Source organism: Protomyctophum bolini (genome assembly GCF_963924005.1).
Source record: "Protomyctophum bolini genome assembly, chromosome: 20".
In the NCBI taxonomy this organism is placed as follows: domain Eukaryota; kingdom Metazoa; phylum Chordata; class Actinopteri; order Myctophiformes; family Myctophidae; genus Protomyctophum; species Protomyctophum bolini.
Genome location: NC_137881.1, coordinates 5,961,232 through 5,983,136, shown reverse-complemented (window position 1 = coordinate 5,983,136; position 21,905 = coordinate 5,961,232). Strand labels below are relative to the sequence as shown.

At 44.7% G+C, this 21,905-nt stretch overlaps 1 pseudogene across 1 annotated transcript in view; it reads left to right on the top strand.

Moving 5' to 3' along the window:
• LOC308335680 (sodium/calcium exchanger 3-like) overlaps nt 1-21,905 on the top strand; it is a 146,794-nt pseudogene that overhangs the window by 73,395 nt on the left and 51,494 nt on the right. The window contains exons 6-13 of the transcript XR_013966254.1: nt 1,854-2,081; nt 2,800-3,021; nt 3,890-4,054; nt 12,328-12,438; nt 12,963-13,115; nt 14,979-15,075; nt 16,733-16,916; nt 18,054-18,246. The product of XR_013966254.1 is annotated as a sodium/calcium exchanger 3-like (transcript). The remainder of the gene's footprint in view (nt 1-1,853; nt 2,082-2,799; nt 3,022-3,889; nt 4,055-12,327; nt 12,439-12,962; nt 13,116-14,978; nt 15,076-16,732; nt 16,917-18,053; nt 18,247-21,905) is intronic.

Sequence of the window (21,905 nt, the reverse complement as noted above, 5' to 3'; positions counted from 1 at the left end):
AACCATGTTGTAAAACCAGCCATTATACGACGCCATCAAGGTCCGTCAACATACCGGTACATTTTAATCGACGAAATCAACTGTAGATTTAGTTGACTAAAATCGTATGTCGACTAAAACTAGATTAAACACTAAAACATTTCAGATGACTGAGATATTGCTAGAACTAATTATTCAAAATCTGCTGTCAAAACTCTCAAGTACAGGTCACCATTGATGTTGGTTGAGTCTAGTCCCCACATTAATGAATGATAATTAATTTATTTATATAGCACATTTCAAGACATTATAGTCACAAAGTGCTTTACATAACAGGGTAAAAAACAACAACATAGTTACAGCTACAACAAGATATCATTGAATGACAGCAAGGACAACATGAAAGCATACACACACAAGATAGAATAAGGTATGCAAAAGGTAACGTAAAGGTGGGTTTTTAGAAGGGATTAAAACATGACACAGATTTTGCAAGTCTTAAATTAATACTGTAGGTAGGGAGTTCCATAATTTGGGAGCCCGGATTGCAAATGCCCTGCCACCTTTTGTGATAAGATGGGCTGTGGGGGTCTCTAGGAGGGCTTTGTCTGAGGACATTAGGGGACAACCATGGACAACAATTCACTCACATTCAATTAACAAAAGTGATATTGACGAAGACGACAGCCTGCTGTAGCCTACAGTCTAGTGTCATTGTGCTTCTCAAGAGTGTCTTCATGTTGTCGCCTGCTATCCAAGTTGGCACGGTGCCCACTCGACACCAGTCTGAGTCACTTTCTTCCCAAAAAGATAATCGTGTTTGTCATTCATTTAATTTGCCTTGGCTGATCTACATCCTGTTTACTCCACGGTGATATTATATTATTAGACTGTTTCTGGCATGCACCACCGTTATTTATTAGAATATTCCTGCACTTCTGTCATTAAATTAAAAGGGCGATGACGTCCATCTGTACACTCTGGAGGCCCCGTTTCCCACCAGGGTTGAACCGGTTCCTGTTTTCCTGCCTAATTTTAAACCAAATTAATCTCAATTTTGTAATCTAATAATTGAACCCTTAGTTGTTCCCATAATATATACTGTATATTTCTAGTTATATTAAAGGTAGGACAAGTTGGTTGGTCTTTGTGATTAGTCACAGAGACTAATTTTTTTGGGGGAGCGTTTAACACATTCAGTCAGGATCTGCCTTCCGTGTGTTGTTTTTGTTGTTCTTGAAATTTATTCTGAAGTTATGCTATGGTGTTCTTGAATCTTATTTTGAAGTGATGCCTTGTGTTTCCTGTTTTCCTTTGTAGTTGTTTCATGCCTTGTCTCACCTTCCCTGATTTTTGGTTCGTTGTTTCACCTGTGTCTTGTTTTCCCCAGCCAATCCTTGTGTTGATTTGATTTGAGTTCACCTGTGTCCTGTTAATCTTGTGTCTATGTAAGCCCTGTGTTTGGTTGTGTTCTCTGTTGGATTATTGTCTTGTATCCTGAGTTCCAAGCCTGTTTGTTTGATGCATGGTGTTGCTCTCCTGCTAAAATAAACAGTCCACTTGATTCTGACTTCCTCGCATTTGGGTCCTACTTGGATTACATCCTGACACATTGCTGATGAATTGAAAATGGTGGGCCTTATTGTAAACAAGTGTAAGGCTTTATGTTGTCGTCCACTCTCAGTTAACAGTTTGCATATTGAGTTGTACTTGAAGTGTACTGTAATTCTGCAAACTGTTAATAAATCAATCAATCCATCAATTCTGTCTGAATACCAAATCAAAAAGAAAAAAATAGTCGTAAAAGAAGTTGATATATTATTAGTTCTATCTGCTTTAACCTTTAACCTTGTGCTCTTCTCGTCTCGCCGCAGGTGTGCGGTCACAACTTCGAGGCGGGCTCCCTGGGCCCGTCCACCATCGTGGGCAGCGCCGCCTTCAACATGTTCGTCATCATCGCGCTGTGCGTCTACGTCGTGCCCGACGGCGAGGTGCGCAAGATCAAGCACCTGCGCGTCTTCTTCGTCACGGCCGCCTGGAGCATCTTCGCCTACATCTGGCTCTACCTCATCCTCAGCGTGTTCTCCCCGGGAGAGGTGGAGGTGAGGCTCGGATGGGATGGACGCAGGGTGGGTGGATGGGTTAGGGAGAGGTGGAGGAGTCTGGGATGGACGCAGGGTGGGTGGATGGGTTAAGGCCTATTCATAGTCTGGATTTTCGGTGGTGAGGTGACCACCGAACTACAACATGACGTCACGAGCCGTGGTGAAGAGCAAACCCCCGCCACCGCTCCAGCCCTTCTCTCTGTTTTTACTCACCACCGCTCAACGTTATTTCAGCTCCGGTGGTCACCTCACCACCGGAGCGGTGGTCAGCTCACCACCGGAGCGGTGGTCACCTCACCACCGGGGCGGTGGTCACCTCACCACCGGGGCGGTGGTCAGCTCACCACCGGAGCTGTGATCACCTCACCACCGAAAATCCAGACTATGAATGAGCCTTTAGGGAGAGGTGGAGGTGAGTCTGGGATGGACGCGGGGTGGGTGGATGGGTTAGGGAGAGGTGGAGGTGAGTCTCTCCCTCGCTCTCTCCCTGCTGCTGCTTCTCTTTCATGGATAAGAGTGATGATAGAGGTGAACTCGACCCATTTCTCCTTTTTTTTCACACTTCAAGTAAATCAAACATGAAAAGAATCATGTCGCTTCAATGAGTTCTTCTCTGGAACGACTTGAACCATTCATCTGTGACCTCCCCTCTCTCTCTCTCTCTCTCTCTCTCTCTCTCTCCCTCCCTCTCTGTCTCTATCTCTCTCTCCCCCAGGTGTGGGAGGCCGTGTTGACCTTCATGTTCTTCCCGCTGTGCGTGGTGCAGGCGTGGGTGGCCGACCGCCGCCTCCTCTTCTACAAGTACGTGCGTAAGCGTTACCGCGCCGACAAACACCGCGGCATCATCGTGGAGACGGAGGGCACCGACACGCCGGGCGGCCTGGGGGGCGTGGGCGGCGGCTTCACCAAGATGGACATGCTGGAGCTGGACGGACAGGTAATAATAACCCATTCTGACCTGAGATCAGATTCATACGAGGTTTCCACTGGACACACACTGGTCTGATTAACCCATTCTGACCTGAGATCAGATTCTAAAAAATGTCAGTCGTTCTTCGATTTTTCAAAAATAGCAGACCTACAAGCTCGTAGCGCGCCACTCGGTGGCGCGCTATGAGCTTGTAGATCTGCTATTTTTCAATAGCTAAAGCATAACATGATGCTGACACCAAAACGGGTTCCCGTTCAGAATGGGATAATAATAATAATAATAACTTTATTTATATAGCACTTTTCTGGACAAAGTCACAAAGTGCTGTAGAACAAATTCACTAAAAAGCAGGAAAATCGAACACAATGCAAATCAACAACTCACAGCCAGCTGGCCAACAGTATAGAAAGCATATTTAAAGATGCAATATAAAAACAACAACAATGTAATGGATAAAAATACCGACAGAGTTCAGTGAACAAACATTTAACAGGGCTTTTCTGAACAAGTTTTTTACGTTTTGAGAAGAGGTGGGTGCAGGGCAGGGTCCATTTCCTCCACTATAATGCTATGACGAAAACTTACACGGAAACTAAATGAAAACGTAGCTATGATGACTAAAAATACAAATAGTAAAGTACAGATACAAAAATTAAAAAATATAATAAAGCACTTAGGTCCAGTACTCAATAAATACTTGGTTGCTACGTCTTAAAATGTTCTGATGAATTAAAAAGGTCGACCCTGTTGTAAACAAGTATGAATCATGGTTCGTCCACAGTGACAGTTCTTGTATTGACTTGTGCTTTCGTCTGAAATGTACCCATTCTGCATACTGTGAAATAATCAATCAATCAATCAATCAATGCTTCAGATGGGGCTGAACTGTCACTCGGACGGCGGGGTGGCGGAGGATGGGGGCGGAGCTAAGGACGAGGAGGACCTGGCCAGGCGGGGCATGGCGCGCAACCTGAAGGAGCTGAAGCAGAGACACCCCGACAAGGACATGGAGCAGCTCATCGAGATGGCCAACTACCAGGTGAGACCATTATACTAATGACTACCAGGTGAGATAATACTACTAGTAACTACCAGGTGAGATCATTATACTAATGACTACCAGGTGAGATAATACTACTAGTAACTACCAGGTGAGATCATTAAGCAATATTACACGAGAGGGTGTTGTTTAACGTGATTATTTCCAGTGATGCGGTAGGGGAACGAGACGAAGTCGAGTTCCGCAAGCATCACTCTAGCATCACTCTACAACAGTTACCCTTAAAACAAAGAGAATCGCTGAAAAAATATATATTTTTAATGACAGATGTAGTCACTACGACCACAAATGTCTAAAGAAACTAGCCTAGCCACCGAGTTTGCTAGCGCTCTGGGAGAACAGAGCAGCTGAATTCTTTGTTTTGATTAGGTGGTGAACAGTGCTGGTTAAACCACCGGCTAGAAGGCTGTTTCAACCAATCAGATTGCTTCCTCTTAACGACCTGTTGTAGAATTATACACAACTACCAGGTGAGATCATTATACTAGTAACTACCAGGTGAGATAATTATACTAGTAACCCATTCACAACTACCAGGTGAGATATTAAGTATTGTATTTAACTGGTTCTGTGACCATCCTCTGGCAAGGATGTTTTGTTGATTGATTTTACCTCATAATAATAATAATAATAATAACTTGAATTTATATAGCGCCATCTATCGAAACACATGAAATCTCGTCATTGGCATGCACAAGCAATGAGTTAAGACACCGTATATACAGTTATCTACACTCTACAGGGTATAAGAATGAGTACCGTGGATACAGCAGGGGTTAAAACATACATCATATTATTCAACGCAAAACCATCAATCATTGCAGAATCACCGTACTGTGAAGAGCTGTGCGAATATACAAGTATATGACATGCAAATTATATCCACAGTATACAGGCAGGCGGGCGGGCAGGTGCACACGCACACGCACACACACACACACACACACACACACACGCACACGCACGCGCACGCACACGCACACGCACACACACGCACACGCATGCGGCAGAGTGGAAAAAAGCCCTGCTATATAATATAGTGGTGTATGAAGGAACCCAATTCATCAGAAAACAAGCTCTGACGTGTTGAAGCATTCAAACCCGCCTTATCAAGCTTCTTTGTATTATTTATGGAGAAAGAGAAGTAATTTGAATCGGATGGAAAGCGAGTCTGTGAGTCCAAGGCATTGATAAATGTTCTTTCCTTGGATGGACCCCGTCAGCGCAGTCCAATGAGGCTTGTGTGTTTGATATGCTAATGGCCGGGTATTTAGTTTTGTCCACATTCAGCTGCCGGTGGTTAATATCAATGCACCATTGTGTACACTGTACAGTGAGAAATGTTGTTTTGATAGGCTGATCACACACTTAACACATTAAGACCTGAGACGATTCAGTTCTCCAACGTTTTTTGTGCAAAGGACCCCCAAAAAAACCATATGACCATTTGGCCACCGTTTCTTTTTTTTTAAATTTTTTATCCCACGATTTTGTAACCCATTTTTCACCCCTGTGTCAATTATCTAATGTGATCCTGGGCTCTACACACCTTCCGCCAACCTAGGCCAAGGGAGTGTCCAAGGGAGTTTCCCTGGTTGGACGTAGCGCGTGGAAGGAACACGTTATTCCAACCAGTTCCTTTCCCCTCCATCAAGCGCCCCGGCTGGCCAGGGGGAGGCAGTTTAGAGACTAGGATTACTGCATGCTTTTTTGTGAGGGTATACTACCCTAGGGGACACGGGGAGAACATGCAAACTCCACACAGAAAGGCCCTTTCGCCAACCGTTTTAAGGAAAAAAAAGTATAGCTAAAAGTTCAAATGACACGGATGCTGTCCCGGTTCCAATGGGCTAAGGGTCCATTCACACCACGCATCGTGGCCAGAACCATGAGGATAATGATGTGAGTATGATGACCCATACAGTATTCTGTAAACAGCGCCGCTCACTAATAAGGCACTGTGTGCAGTCCAGCTGTGTGACCGCCCCTCTGCTCACAGAGGGGGGAGCTCTCCGTGGTGCTGAAAGGCTATAATCACAGTGGTTTTCAGCCCTTTTCACATCAAGGTCCGTTTTTCTTATGTGGCATTTGAGCCACGGAACACCATTTGATGAGATTTAGCCTCTCTGACCCAATACTTTATATTTTATATTTTATATAATATTTATTTTGTTGGTGTTGTTTAAGATTTTGTCTACAATTCCATGCTGTATTGTGTTGAGAGATAACAGGCAAACGTTGATAAAATTGTGAAACTCTTTGAACGGCGTTTCACTGTCACTGCAGAAGTCCAATTAAGAATGGCAGTAGTAGTCATCAGTTTATTTGACTCATGTGGTGATGGGTGGGTGATCGGTGGGTGTGGGTGTGGGTGGGTGTGTGTGGGTGCGGGTGGGTGAAGGGTGGGTGTGGGGCTGGCACAGTCATGTGTGTAGTGGTTGTAAAGGAAACGGGGCTGAGGACACGGCCCTGAGGCGCTCCATGAGTGTTGCGTTGGTGAAGATCCAGTGCTTCACTTTGAACCAGGCCATGCATAATTCATACGCAGCTGACAGTATATATCTAGCACAAACAAACAAACAAATAAACAGTGCCAAACGAGCTTATATGTCGGGCAAAAACCATATGTCTATATTTATATATGTTGTATGTTATTTTAAGGAACAGTTTGCACATGAATATGCATTAGGAGGACATCTCTGATGCCAATCCAGACACAAAACATGTGTGCGAGATGACGTGGCACGCACCCAGCACCTGGTTATAAGCATAGCAGATCGTGAAAATGTGGCACAAATCATGCATACTGTATATTCTTTTCTTCGACGGGTGGCTGGCCTTTCCTTAAGCTAGATACGGTGAGAAGTCACCTCATGCAAGATATAGAAGTCAAATCATGCAAGAGAGACTATAGAAGTATAGTGTCGCTGCTTCTTCGCCTGGAAAGGAGCCAGCTTAGGTGTCTCCTTAGGGAGGTCCTCGAGGCACGTCCCACTGGGAGGAGACCTCGGGGCAGACCAAGGATCACGTCCCACTGGGAGGAGACCTCGGGGCAGACCAAGGATCACGTCCCACTGGGAGGAGACCCCGGGGCAGACCAAGGATCACGTCCCACTGGGAGGAGACCCCCGGGGCAGACCAAGGATCACGTCCCACTGGGAGGAGACCTTGGGGCAGACCAAGGATCACGTCCCACTGGGAGGAGACCTCGGGGCAGACCAAGGATCACGTCCCCCTGGGAGGAGACCTCGGGGCAGACCAAGGATCACGTCCCACTGGGAGGAGACCCCGGGGCAGACCAAGGATCATGTCCCACTGGGAGGAGACCCCGGGGGCAGACCAAGGATCACGTCCCACTGGGAGGAGACCTCGGGGCAGACCAAGGATCACGTCCCACTGGGAGGAGACCTCGGGGCAGACCAAGGATCACGTCCCACTGGGAGGAGACCCCGGGGCAGACCAAGGATCACGTCCCACTGGGAGGAGACCCCGGGGCAGACCAAGGATCACGTCCCACTGGGAGGAGACCCCGGGGCAGACCAAGGATCACGTCCCACTGGGAGGAGACCCCGGGGGCAGACCAAGGTTAGAGGGATTACATCAACTCACTGGCCTTGGAACGTCTCAGGATCCCCCAGGAGGAAGGCACTAGGAGAGGGATGTCTGGAGCTCTCTGGTGGAGCTGATGGATGGATGGATGTTAGGATTTAGATTCAGCCTCAATGCCCTAATTGGGTTCAAATAAAAAAGGTACAGTATATTGAACCAATTAAAAGTATTAAAGGGACACCCCACCTCGTCATTTTATTTGATCAGAATTCAGATCTAAATCCATTCTTGTGGGGGAGACGGGCAGAGTGGAGCGTTCTGCACATCATTATGTTCTGTATCGACAGCACAGAAAAGCTGTCCGCTGTTTTCCTCGCGGCATATTTACCCCTATAAAACGTAAGCCGTCGGAGATTAGTATCCTGCCTTGCTGTGGGCACTTTCCCCGGGCATGGCCGCTGTGTTTGATCTGCTGGCGGGAACACGAAGCCGGGAGCCGTGTGTGTGGTGTGTACGTGTGCGCACACACACACACACACACACACACACACACACACACACACACACACACACACGTTCACATCCGTGTTGCTTTTGGCAGAGAAATGTGGAGACGAAGAGAAGAGAACCACGTAAACATAGTACACGGTCTGCTGAGCGGAGTCTGTCTCTTTATTCGTCAGCAATGACAGAACAGACCCCTAATACAAATCTATATGAAACAAACATAAATCATTAATCAGATATGCCTATATATGTCATGTCGCAGAAATGGAACACATTGAGCTAATATGTAATGAGTAGCGCCAAATATTTATTTTCTACTCCTTATTTTCTAACCTGAAAATAGCTACAGAAACGGCCTATGGGCGAGTTGTAGGCTAATATATCATTGCTCCCTATCACAAAAGCCACAATTATTTTTAAGAAATAATTCTAAGAAAAGTAGACTTTTGGTATCCTGAGCTTGTGACAAAACAACAATTACATTGGCTCCATTGGAACTCAGGGTATTTTGTATTTTCTTTTCTCCATCCGACAGAAACGATATTTTCTTCTCTTGTACCTCCTCCTCTCATCTCTTTGAACCGACCACCAGTGTGTGTGCGTGTGTGTGCGCTTGCGTGTGTGTGTGTGTGTGCGTGCGTGCGTGCATGCCTGTAATCCCTACACCCCTCGCGGCAAGGTCCTCTCTGTGACTGTAAATAAAATAAAACGCTTTCCGTGTTCGGTGGTGAGATGATGATGTGTGTAGGACAGGCTAAAGGGTGAAGAAAGGAGGGCAGAGTGGAGTGATTACACGTGGCAAAGGTCCCAGGAACATTGCAGCCACTCTGTGGTCCGGGCATTAACTTATTGGCCGAGGCACCCCTTAAGAGTGTCGTGTCCCTAGGTGACTCCCCTTGTCAAGTAAAGCCTTGAAGTTGAATTTGTAGTCGAGCCAGCTTTGACGAGTTAATCATTTATTAAATGATTAATCTTTAATGCTTCTCTGCTGGGCGTGCAAACAGGTCGGAGGAATGGGCCTTGCACATTATAAGTATAGACCACTGCTGTATGTACCAGCTCAGTGGCCTTGTGGTTAGAGTGTCCGCCCTGAGACTGGGAGGTCGGGGTTCGATCCCCGGCCGGGTCATACCAAAGACTCTATGGGACCCAGTGCCTCCCTGAGTCCCTGCTTGACACTCGGCATCAAGGGTTGGATTGGGGGTAAGTCCCTGCGACATACTAGCGTCATGTCCAGGGGGTGTACTTGTACATCAAGCTGCCTCACGCTACAGAAACAGGAGATAGGCTTCTGCCCCTATGCCATAGGGCCTATGGCCTAAATACATTTACTTTTGTACTACATTCTGGGCGGGAACCCCTTTTGGTGTTAGCATTATGTTATGCTTTAGCTATTGAAAAATAGCAGATCTACAAGCTCATAGCGTGCCACCGAGAGTGGCGCGCTACGAGCTTGTAGGCCTGCTATTTTTGTAAAAATCGAAGAACGACTGACATAGAAACATAGCTTTTTCAGAAAACTGTCGGGATGTAGAATAAATTTGTAGAATCTGATCTCAGGTCAAAAAGTTAAACTTTTTTCCACCACTGGTCCTTGACCAAGTCACTGAAGGAGCAGTTTTGGCAGCCTCTTGTCGCACGCATGGCATGCCTCCGCCGTCTGTGAGAGGGTGTGCGTGTGAATACAGTCGTGAGAAATTCGGAAAACAAGAGTGTTATATAAACGAACGCCGATCAGAACAAACACGGCTGGATGCACCGCCTTATGTTCTTCCAGATGTCACAGTGATATGCAGAGTCACGTGCTTCAGCCATTTTGGGACAAAGTTAGAGGAACATATTGGTGTGTGTGTGTGTGTGTGTGTGTGTGTGTGTGTGTGTGTGTGTGTGTGTGTGTGTGTGTGTGTGTGTGTGTGTGTGTGTGTGTGTGTGTGTGTGTGTGTGTGTGTGTGTGTGTGTGTGTGTGTGTGTGTGTGTGTGTGTGTGTGTGTGTGTGTGTGTGTGTGTGTGTGTGTGTGTGTGTGCGCGCGCGTGTGTGCGTGTGTGTGTGTGTGTGACAACAATAATATGTATTGTTGTTTACTTAAGCTGTTGTTTGCCTTGGGGAATGCATTTGGGCCAGAAATCATGTTTATTTTATGCTATCTTTTACTTTGTGTGGTAAACCATATCTGTTATACTTGCAGGCAACGTATCATCCATTTAAGCTGTATATGTTGATTCTTCATATTGTTGTGTAGCTGTAAAAATATATATAGTAATAACGTAAAAAGCAAACATGGTTTAAGCCCCTTTTTTACATTAGTATTCCTATATAAAGTGTCTTGTCCTGTGCAGCAGAAAGCCATCAGTCATCAGCATATCTCCTAGAGAACAGCAAGGAGAGCTGTCTAACCATCCTGTGAGCATCATGTCTGACTACTGCACATGGCTCCAGTGGTGGAAAAATAACTACATCTTTTTATTTGAGTAAAAGTATCAATACTGCAATATAGAAACACTCCCAAGTCTGGAGTTCAGAATGTACTTACAGTATGCAGAATGTCCCATTCCTCTGGAATTGGAAATGCTCAAGTAAAGTACAGATACCTCAGAATGGTACAGTACTTGAGTAAATATAGTCACTTTCCAACACTGACATCATGGTTGTCCCTATTTTTGGCATCATGATGACATAAAAAGCAAACTAGTCGCATTTAGTATTCTTATGGAAAGTGTCTTGTCCTGCGAAGCAGAAAGTCCTGTCCTGTCATCAGCAGATCAACTGGGGACCGCAAGGAGATCTGTCTGACCACGCTGTACTGTGAAACATCATCATGTCTGACTAACACTAGCTGGCTCCCAACTCTTTCTGGGTCACTTCTGAAAATCTGAATCAGGATCACCTTTATTGTCACATGTCATAGCTTTACAGGTCTGAATATGAAACAGTGGGTGGTGCTCTGGAATCTTTCGGAGAGCACTTATAACACAGTTAAACAACATAATGACACACAGACACAATTCAGAGTTTCAAAGTATTAGAATCTTGTATTCGAATACGGAGCCAGCAATGAAGCGTTGCAATGGAACACCATGTACTGACTCAACACAACTCAGTCAGACTTCAGCTTAAATACATTCCTACTGCCTCAGGGAGAGTAGGTGGGTCTTAACACATGAGACAATGGGAAGACCCTTCCCTCAGACCTCACAGGTCACAGGTCAAATGTCAGTAAAGATAATAATGGGACAGAAAACAACTTCTCATAGTTTAGTTTAGTGATTTGATCTCCTTAAATGTATAACTTAGTGTATTCCACATTTCCTCGACAGTGGATTTTTTTTTGTGCATGCTCCGTCTTTTTGATTGTTTCCAGGAAAGAGAGAGAAGAGTGCAAGGGTAGGGGGGAAAGAACAAATATAAAAAGAGACAACAGCGTATCTACATAATATTTACACACAACATTAATTCAAACTTCCCTCCAAACATTAATGTGCAGTGCATGAGATTTGTAACTAAGATGTTTTGGACATGGTTTCTTCCTTTCTGACAGCGACGAAAATGGACCCGACGATCGTCATTTATTGACGTCTCTCTGACGTGTTGACCGTGGACGGACGGACGGGTCAATTATGAAACTGTGTATGTGGTTGTCTCTCGCCCCCAGACGGGTCACTTATGACACTGTGTATGTGGTTGTCTCTCGCCCCCAGACGGGTCACTTATGACACTGTGTATGTGGTTGTCTCTCGCCCGAGACGGGTCATTGATGACACTGTGTATGTGGTTGTCTCTCATCCAGACGGGTCATTTATGAAACTGTGTATGTGGTTGTCTCTCGCCCCGAGACGGGTCATTTATGAAACTGTGTATGTGGTTGTCTCTCGCCCCGAGACGGGTCATTTATGACACTGTGTATGTGGTTGTCTCTCGCCCCGAGACGGGTCATTTATGAAACTGTGTATGTGGTTGTCTCTCGCCCCGAGACGGGTCATTTATGAAACTGTGTATGTGGTTGTCTCTCGCCCCGAGACGGGTCATTTATGACACTGTGTATGTGGTTGTCTCTCGCCCCGAGACGGGTCATTTATGAAACTGTGTATGTGGTTGTCTCTCGCCCCGAGACGGGTCATTTATGACACTGTGTATGTGGTTGTCTCTCGCCCCAGACGGGTCATTTATGACACTGTGTATGTGGTTGTCTCTCGCCCAGACGCTGGTGCAACAGCAGAAGAGCCGTGCGTTCTACCGTATCCAGGCAACAAGGATGATGATCGGAGCGGGGAACATTCTGAAGAAGCACGCTGCGGACCAGGCCCGGAAGGTACCGTACTGAGACACACACACACACACACACACACACACACACACACACGTCAACATTTTAGGAAGATTATTTTATTTCATGATTTTACGCCTTTTTATGTAATTTTTAAATCTTTTTTCTTTCTTTTTTTACTACAATTTTTATCCCACAACTTTTGTCACCTGGAGACCCGCAGGCCTTGTTGACTAGATTCAGAAGACATTTTGAGGCTCTTGCTACTGAAATGATCGATTTATTTATATGGAAATCCCCATCATTTAACATGCATCTCAATGGGTCAAAGCTTGCCATCTCTCCTCTCTTAGTAAGCGTTGCTAATTTGCCTATTGGACATGGACGTGTTGGGGAAGGACTTAGTGAATGGCTAATTGTTGGTAGTTGTGTTTGGCTCACAACCCAACTGGTGTGTGTGGTGTGTCTGTGTGTGTGTGTGTGTGTGTGTTGTGTTGTGTGTTGTGCGTGTGTTGTGTGTTGTGTGTGTGTTGTGTGTGTGTGTGTTGTGTGTTGCGTGTTGTGTCCAGGTGGTGAGCAGTAACGAGACCCAGGCCCAGGAGTACGACCCTCACACCATCAGGATGGAGTTCGACCCGGTTCTCTACCAGTGCTTCGAGAACTGCGGCTCCCTCAAGCTGACCGTGTCCCGCCGCGGAGGAGACGCCGCGGTCACTGTCAAGGTCAGTGTGTGAACCTGGAGACATCAGACACGCACTCACGCACGCGCACGGTCGCACGCACACGCACGCACGCACGAAGGCAGGCAGACAGGCAGTATAGGCACGCACACACAGAAGGAGTTGTGGACAAAGTATACTTTCTTACTTTTACTCAAGTTAAATTTGGAATGCAGGACTTTTACTTGTTACAACGTATTTCCACGTTGTGGTATTTTTTTCTTCTTTTAATACTGTTTTTATTAGGCATTTTTTGTATGACAATCAGAATATTATTGACAATGATAATGAGTAGTTCAATTAAATAAAATGAAAAAAAATAACAGGCAATGTAAATGTTCCACATACAATACATAATAAAAAAGACATAAATGTGATAAACTGATAAAACTGTTAAACAATGAGTTTACAGACAAACAAAACGGACAACAGGACAGACACTCTTGCTCTCAAACTTTCCCAACATACTCTCCACTGCAAGTGAACGTTGCTCTGTCAAGTTGCCTTTTCAGAATCTATATGCACTGAAAGGGAAATTCTTGGACTAAACCGAATACCGAATATAGGAAACAGTCGGCCGAATACCGAATATCCGAATATGATTAATATTACATATATTTTTTCCTACCATTGCTGTCATGGCCGTACCTTAAAACTACCTGATTTATGGCAAAAAAAATGGTTATGGCAAAACTTAACTTAAATAATAATCACTGTTATGGGTCCATAAAACTTTTATTCAGCTCTTTTGAATGCATTAATTGCATACACTAGGCCGAAAATGAATTTTTAGCCGTTTTCTGCCGAATATTTTCTGCGGACGAATATTCGGTGCATCACCACATTATATATAATAATCACGTTTTCGGACACTTCCAGACTCCCTTACGAGAGGCTTTGATATAATCCTTATCACTTTGTAGTCAAACGTCAGGAGGACACGGGAATGGAAGGAAAGAGGGGAGCGGAGAGGAATAGTAATGTGAACATTTACATAATAAATCAGGATTCTCTCAAGCATACACAATCTCAATCTGTGATGATCACAAACCTGAACACTGTTTTGCAGACAACAACCGTGCCCAATTATCCGTCTGCTTCAGCCAGAAGCCCAGACCACTGCATTGTATTCCCTTCCTCCCATAGCCTGGTTGTGTATACCGTACGGTATCTCACTTTAAACACTATAGAGAAATGGAGAAGATACTTGTACACAGACTTCACTTTTTACACAGAGGATTTCACTGTGTTGTAGGGGATGAAAGTGAGCTGGGAGAAAGAAGCCATGTTGTGCCATCTTCAAAGTTTCTCTCTGACCCAGAGGGTCTTTCTAATCTATAACAATGGTTCTTCTCTTGTTCTCTCACACAGTCCTCCCTGCAAACTCTTTTTTCTTTTCCTGTATTTTCCTCCATTGTTTCTTTACTTTCATCCATAACATGGCCATTTTCACTTCAGAGAATAATTTGGTTGCCTCTGTTTGAACTCTTTGGAAAGTACTATTTATGTTTGTGGGTTGTTTATTCCAGCTAGCGTTTATCCCATTTTGGGGCGGGAACCCTTTTTGGTGTTAGCATTATGTTATGCTTTAGCTATTGAAAAATAGCAGATCTACAAGCTCATAGGTCTTGTAGGTAGCTTGTAGGTCTGCTATTTATGACATTGAAACATAGCCTTTTCAGAAAACTGTCAGGATGTAGAAGACATTTTTTTTAATCTGATCTCAGGTTAAAATGGGGTTAACTCTTGGGTTAAGTTTAATTTATGTTTAGTGGGTTGTTTATTCCAGCTATAGCGTTTATTTGGGTTGCCACATTTGCCAGTATAAAGTACTCCATTTGTATGTGTGTGCTGTGCTTGTGCCAGGTGGATTATCGCACAGAGGATGGCACCGCCAACGCAGGCTCCGACTACGAGTTTGCAGAAGGAACTGTCGTCTTCAAGCCTGGAGAGAGCGTGAAAGGTAAACAACAACAACAACAAGAGCCTCGTCCCTCATTAGGGGGAACACCTTTTGGTGTTAGCTTTAGCTATTGAAAAATAGCAGATCTACAAGCTCATAGCGCGCCACCGAGTGGCGCGCTACGAGCTTGTAGGTCTGCTATTTTTTGAAAAATCGAAGAACGACTGACACAGAAACATAGCTTTTTCAGAAAACTGTCAGGATGTAGAAGACATTTTTAGAATCCAGATCTCGGGTCAAAATTGATTAATTGTTTCAAAGCCTGGAAGAAGGTGAGGAATTCTCAAAGGGTTCCTATGACATCGTAGATATACCCAGCGGTGGAAAAAGTACTCACATGTGTTACTTAAGTAAAAGTACCAATACTGCAATGTATACAGAACTGCAAAGCACTCGTTTCTTCTACACTATTCCGGGCTGCGCACCCCCGCCCCTCCGCCGCCCACTCTTCTGGGCAGTCAACACACGCACGCACACGCACACCGCACACCGCACACGCACACCACACACGCACACCACACACGCACACACCGCACACGCACACACCGCACACGCACACACCGCACACGCACACCACACACGCACACACCGCACACGCACACACCGCACACGCACACACCGCACACGCACACACCACACACGTCAATGAACATGCACAGGCAAATGAGAAGAATATGGATTAATGGAATGAAAATAACACGCCGCTCGCGTTTAGAAAAATCAGATATCACTATTTTGTAATTTATGCACAGAGATATGATCGATGCATTTGTGCATGTTGTTGTGCCTCTAATATTAGCTATACACAGTACATTTCCATCCATCTTTGAAGAAAACAACAGAGACATTGATATTGCTATTTTAATGGAATTAGGTGCATGTTGCCTACAGGTATTTAGGCCTTGTAGAGGCTCTAATATTCGCTACACAGTACAGTATATTTCTATCTACGTATCTTTGAAAAAATAGAGATTTGCAATTTTAATGGAATTTGAGACGGGGAGGACCGGGGGGTAGAATTACTCTGTCACAGGTAAAAGTATGATATTCAAAAATTACTTGAGTAAAAGTACTAAAGTATTGGTATCAAATTGTATACTTAAAGTACTCATTATGCAGACTTGTAGATCGGGCTATTTTCAAATGGCCGATCAATACAGGGCTGAAGTGGTTAATGTATTTTTGTAATTATAATTAAACTCTACAAAGTAACTAAAGTTTTCAAATCATTGTAGTGGAGTAAAAGTACAATATTTGCCTCTGAAATGTAGTGAAGTAGTAGAAGTAAAAGTACAAAAAAATTACATACTCGAGTACAAATACCTGTGCACCCCCTTCCTTCTCTCTCTCTCTCTCTCTCTCTCTCTCTCTCTCTCTCTCTCTGTCTCTCTCTCTCTCCCTCTCTCTCTCTCTCTCTCTCTCTGTCTCTCTCTCTCTCTCCCCCTCCCTCTCTCTCTCTCTCTCTCTCTCCCCCTCCCTCTCTCTCTCTCTCTCTCTCTCCCTCTCCCTCTCTCTCTCTCTTCTCTCTCTCTCTCTCTCTCATCTCACTCTCTCTCTCTCTCTCTCTCTCTCTCTCTTCTCTCTCTCTCTCTCTCTCTCTCTCTCTCTCTCTCTCTCTCTCTCTCTCCTCTCCCTCTCTCTCTCTCTCTCTCTCCAGAGATCACGGTTGCGTGATTGACGACGACATCTTTGAGGAGGACGAGTATTCTACGTCCACCTCAGTAACCCGCGCGTGGTCGGCTATCCCGAGCCCGCCCCCATGGACTCTAGCTCCTCCCCCAAAGCGGTGCTGGGCGACGCCCACACGGCCACCGTGACCATCTACGACGACGACCACGCAGGTAATAACGGGACGATGTCACGTGACGCCTACAGAGAGAGAATGAGCTCAGCCACCGCTCACCCACCGCGTGGAACGCTTTTAATTTTATTGAACTCCCAAAAACGCCTTTTAACGTGGTTTGGGGCTTTTTTTCATAATTGTCTCGCTAATATTTACCGTAAAGCGTGGCTCCCGGTCGCTAGCCAGCTTGCTGCAGCTGTGCCTGTAGCAAGATGCCCCCCCCCCCCCCCCCTGGAAAATGCGCATTTGTTATTGCATGAATAAGTAATTAAGTAAATAATAATGAATAACAATGAATAACAATCGCATAGCTCTGTTTCCGACGAGGGGTAAGGGTAGTATGAGCTAATGCTAACACTCACTGTGCTCACAACAATAGCTCTGATAACATGGAAATTAAACCGAGGCTCGTAGACTTAGAGTGAGTGAACGGCTGGCAGAGATTAGGTGTGCTTATGCTACCACCTCTGAACTGCCCACAGCCCTCCTCTGAGACACAGAACCAATAGAACAGAAATGGTGCCATCCATCTGAAGCCCAAACCGCACCAATGACTCTCCATGCAACTCCTTGCAACAAAACAGTTTGAAGGATCAACCGCAAACCAATGCAACTCTTTGCAACGGCCATTGGGGATAAAAGGTTGCAAGTAGTTGCATGTTGAAGGGGGTGAATCATTCCACTGGTTTGGGATGGTTAAGACAGACAGAGAGAGAGAGAGGCGAGGGAGTTGAGTGTTTCATACGGTCCACTGCCTGTTGCCGTGCACTTATCTAGAGTGAGTAGGTGGTAGAGTAATGTAACACAATGTAATTGTCGCTCACAATCTCATCCTCTTGAGGTATTTTAGCTTGGAGACATTCAGTGAGTGAGTGGCCGCGTGAGTGTTCATCAACGTAACCTGTCACCCCCTCTGTCTGTCTGTCTGTCTGTCTGTCTGTCACCCCCTCTGTCTGTCTGTCACCCCCTCTGTCACCCCCTCTGTCTGTCTGTCTGTCTGTCTGTCTGTCTGTCTGTCTGTCTGTCTGTCTGTCTGTCTGTCTGTCTGTCTGTCTGTCTCCCCCTCTGTCTGTCTGTCTGTCTGTCTGTTTCTCTCTCTCTCTCTGTGTGTTTCTATCTCTCTCTCTCACTCCAGGTATCTTCACCTTTGAGTGCGAGAGCGAGCGGGTGAGCGAGAGCGTGGGCGTGATGGAGGTGAAGGTCCAGAGGACGTCTGGCGCCCGCGGCCTGGTGGCCGTGCCGTACCGCACGGTGGACGGCACGGCGCGCGGCGGCGAGGACTACGAGGCGGTCAGCGGGAAGCTGGAGTTCCACAACGACGAGACCATGTGAGTGACCATACGGCTTAGATGTTAGTCCAGTGTCTCCACGCATTCCTCCATTTACAGATGTTGTCCAGTGTCTCCACGAGACCATGTGAGTGACCGGCGGCTTAGATGTTAGTCCAGTGTCTCCACGAGACCATGTGAGTGACCAACGAAGTGGCTCAGATGTTAGTCCAGTGTCTCCACGCATTCCTCCGTTTACAGTGTTAACTCCAAAACAGCTCTCAGTGTAATCCAGTGCGGACTTCGAGCGTCGAGCGAAAGTTTTAAATTGTCAAGGGTGGCCTCCTCCATAATGCTGTGCCTCAACTATTCCTTTAAACAGCATTTGACCCGTTGTCACCCTTGTACCAAAGAGCACTGTGTTTTGGGACTTGTACTCGGCATTAAAAGACAATCGACGAGCAAATGCACAGAGCATATTGTTGTTGCAGTCACAGACGCTCATAGTGAATGCTCTTTGCATGATTGCGTTAAGTGCAGACAGCCACAGCAACCCGGCCTGTGTCCATTAAAAATATAGACTTTCTCCAGAGGTGTTTGACCGTGCACCGTGCGTGGGGAGAATGAGATCCTTGATGCAGACATAAAAGTACGTGACGAGAACGCATAACATTATACAGTCACATACGTGGTGTTAATGCAAAGCGAGTGACGGCATAATTGCTCAATAATGGTCTGCCCTGCCTGGCCACATACAGTACAGACTGCATGTTATAATTGTTGCTGTATTTCGGCTCCATTATGGTAAACGGAGCCAAAATGACACATCGACCTCTTGACTTGTCCCGGCGCACGGTGAGATAATGTATTGAACGTTTCACCCTCTCGTTCGGCATATTAGGAGTTTGTTGTGTGCATTCTGTACAGTCTGTACTGTAAGTGGCGATGTGTTGGACGCCTTCACCGTCGCTGGCTTTCAGACCTTAATTGTGTAATTTCTTGTACTTACTGTGCTGTACTGCTGGGTTTTACGTGATCGGTTAAGACTGAGGTTAGGGTCAGCGACCTACGTGGCCGGTTAAGACTGAGGAATATTTTGAATTTATCCATATCACTTCAGTTTAAACCCACTGAGCAATATTCGGCTATTATTGTTTTTTTAGCGGTCTAGGCTTAGCTTAGACGTTGATTAGCAGTTGTTTAAACGTCTATTAAACGTTTAGAACCTCTATACTTATAGTAAGACATACCACCAAACCTCCTTGCAAAAAAAAATAGCTGATCTACAAGCTCACAGTGAGCTTGTAGATCAGCTGTTGTTGGTGAATGTTTCCCCGTTGGAATAGGGATGCTGGGGTTCAAGTGGTTATTATAAGTGTCAAGTATAAAGTAATGGAAAGGAAACTACTATTCTCTGAAGGTTTTCTCGTGACACATTCTGTTATCTTTAGGGGAAAAGATATTTACGTACCGTAATATGACATAAATGTTCTATAAAGTAACAATGTGTTGTGGAAGAAAATGTGTTACTCATCACATTATCGTTGCATTTCTGTTGCTTTTTCACAAAATTGATAAATGGAAGCAATATTTTTGAAAAGCGGGATGTTGAGATGCCCTTTTATAGCGTGGCATTTTGTTTTCCTTCTTATTTTGTTATGACAGTTTACTAGTATTATTTAAGTCCACACTTCTATTATAATTCCATGATTAGACTTGCTTTCATCCTTGATCTAAAACTGCCAAGTGAGTCACAGCATGGTCGACGGTCGTTGGTGTTTAGCGGTGTGTTCTGCTGAAGCTATGGGATATGGCAGGACCATTTCAATTACTGTAACTCCCACTTTTGGCTGTTCATAAAAAGCACAGTTATTCAATAGCTTGTCGACAAATTAAATGGATCTCTTTTTCAGGGCTAGCCAGCGGCAGTTTTGTTCTCGCATGACATAATAGAATAATAGACATTGAATTAATATTTTTGCTCATTGCTCATTCACAGAGGACAAAGTGTTACGTGTTTGATGTTCCCCACAAACAAAAGTACGCTTTTATTTCAAAGACAGCATATGAAAGTACATTAGGCAGTTCTCTGTTCACTGATGGACTCTTTAGTCATTTCATCTAGTTCTCTGTTCACTGATGGACTCTTTAGTCATTTCATCTAGTTCTCTGTTCACTGATGGACTCTTTAGTCATTTCATCTAGTTCTCTGTTCACTGATGGACTCTTTAGTCATTTCATCTAGTTCTCTGTTCACTGATGGACTCTTTAGTCTCACAGTCATTTCATCTAGTTCTTTGTTCACTGATAGACTCTTTAGTCTCACAGTCATTTCATCTAGTTCTTTGTTCACTGATGGACTCTTTAGTCATTTCATCTAGTTCTCTGTTCACTGATGGACTCTTTAGTCATTTCATCTAGTTCTCTGTTCACTGATGGACTCTTTAGTCATTTCATCTAGTTCTCTGTTCACTGATGGACTCTTTAGTCATTTCATCTAGTTCTCTGTTCACTGATGGACTCTTTAGTCTCACAGTCATTTCATCTAGTTCTTTGTTCACTGATAGACTCTTTAGTCTCACAGTCATTTCATCTAGTTCTTTGTTCACTGATGGACTCTTTAGTCATTTCATCTAGTTCTCTGTTCACTGATGGACTCTTTAGTCATTTCATCTAGTTCTCTGTTCACTGATGGACTCTTTAGTCATTTCATCTAGTTCTCTGTTCACTGATGGACTCTTTAGTCTCACAGTCATTTCATCTAGTTCTTTGTTCACTGATAGACTCTTTAGTCTCACAGTCATTTCATCTAGTTCTCTGTTCACTGATGGACTCTTTAGTCATTTCATCTAGTTCTCTGTTCACTGATAGACTCTTTAGTCTCACAGTCATTTCATCTAGTTCTTTGTTCACTGATAGACTCTTTAGCAGTCATTTCATCTACGTTCAGAGAAGTTCAAGCTTTGAATTCTTGCTGCTTGGAATCCTTTCCAACCTGATCTTCTGTTTGTACCTCCAGAAGATCTTTTGCACGCATGCGTACACGGAACACACACAGTCTACGGAAATGTTGTTTTCCTTAAACTTCAAGTTAATTGTCACATCACAAGTTTGCAGGTTTGTACAAGCTCGCAGCGCTTTCAGAAATAATCATACAAATAGTGAATACAAGATAACAAATCTATTACATTTAGCAGCAGGTGTGTGTGTGTGTGTGTGTGTGTGTGTGTGTGTGTGTGTGTGTGTGTGTGTGTGTGTGTGTGTGTGTGTGTGTGTGTGTGTGTGTGTGTGTGTGTGTGTGTGTGTGTGTGTGTGTGTATAGCAGCAAATATATACTGTAGCATCACTGTTTCTTGTACAAGCGAGAGATATCATTCGTGTGTTTATTTTTTAATACAAGGCCTCGGTTGACAGTGCAAGTTAAACAGTTAAAAGTTTGAGCAGGATTCAGAAGTTCAGAACTTGACTCAAGGTCAGCGAGGCAACAAAAACAAGCTTCTTCAAGCTTGATGCTTTTACTGCAGAGAAGCTCTTGTGTCCAGATGCACTTTATGGCATTGTATGATTTATGATTCGTACATTATTATTATTGCAGAGTCAGAACTCAGTGATCCGACTCAGGTTTTCACCCCTCTTCACTTATTTATTGGGCATTTGAGCCATTTGATGAGATTTAGCCCCTCAGACCTGTAAGACTTTGTCCACAGTTCCATGATGAG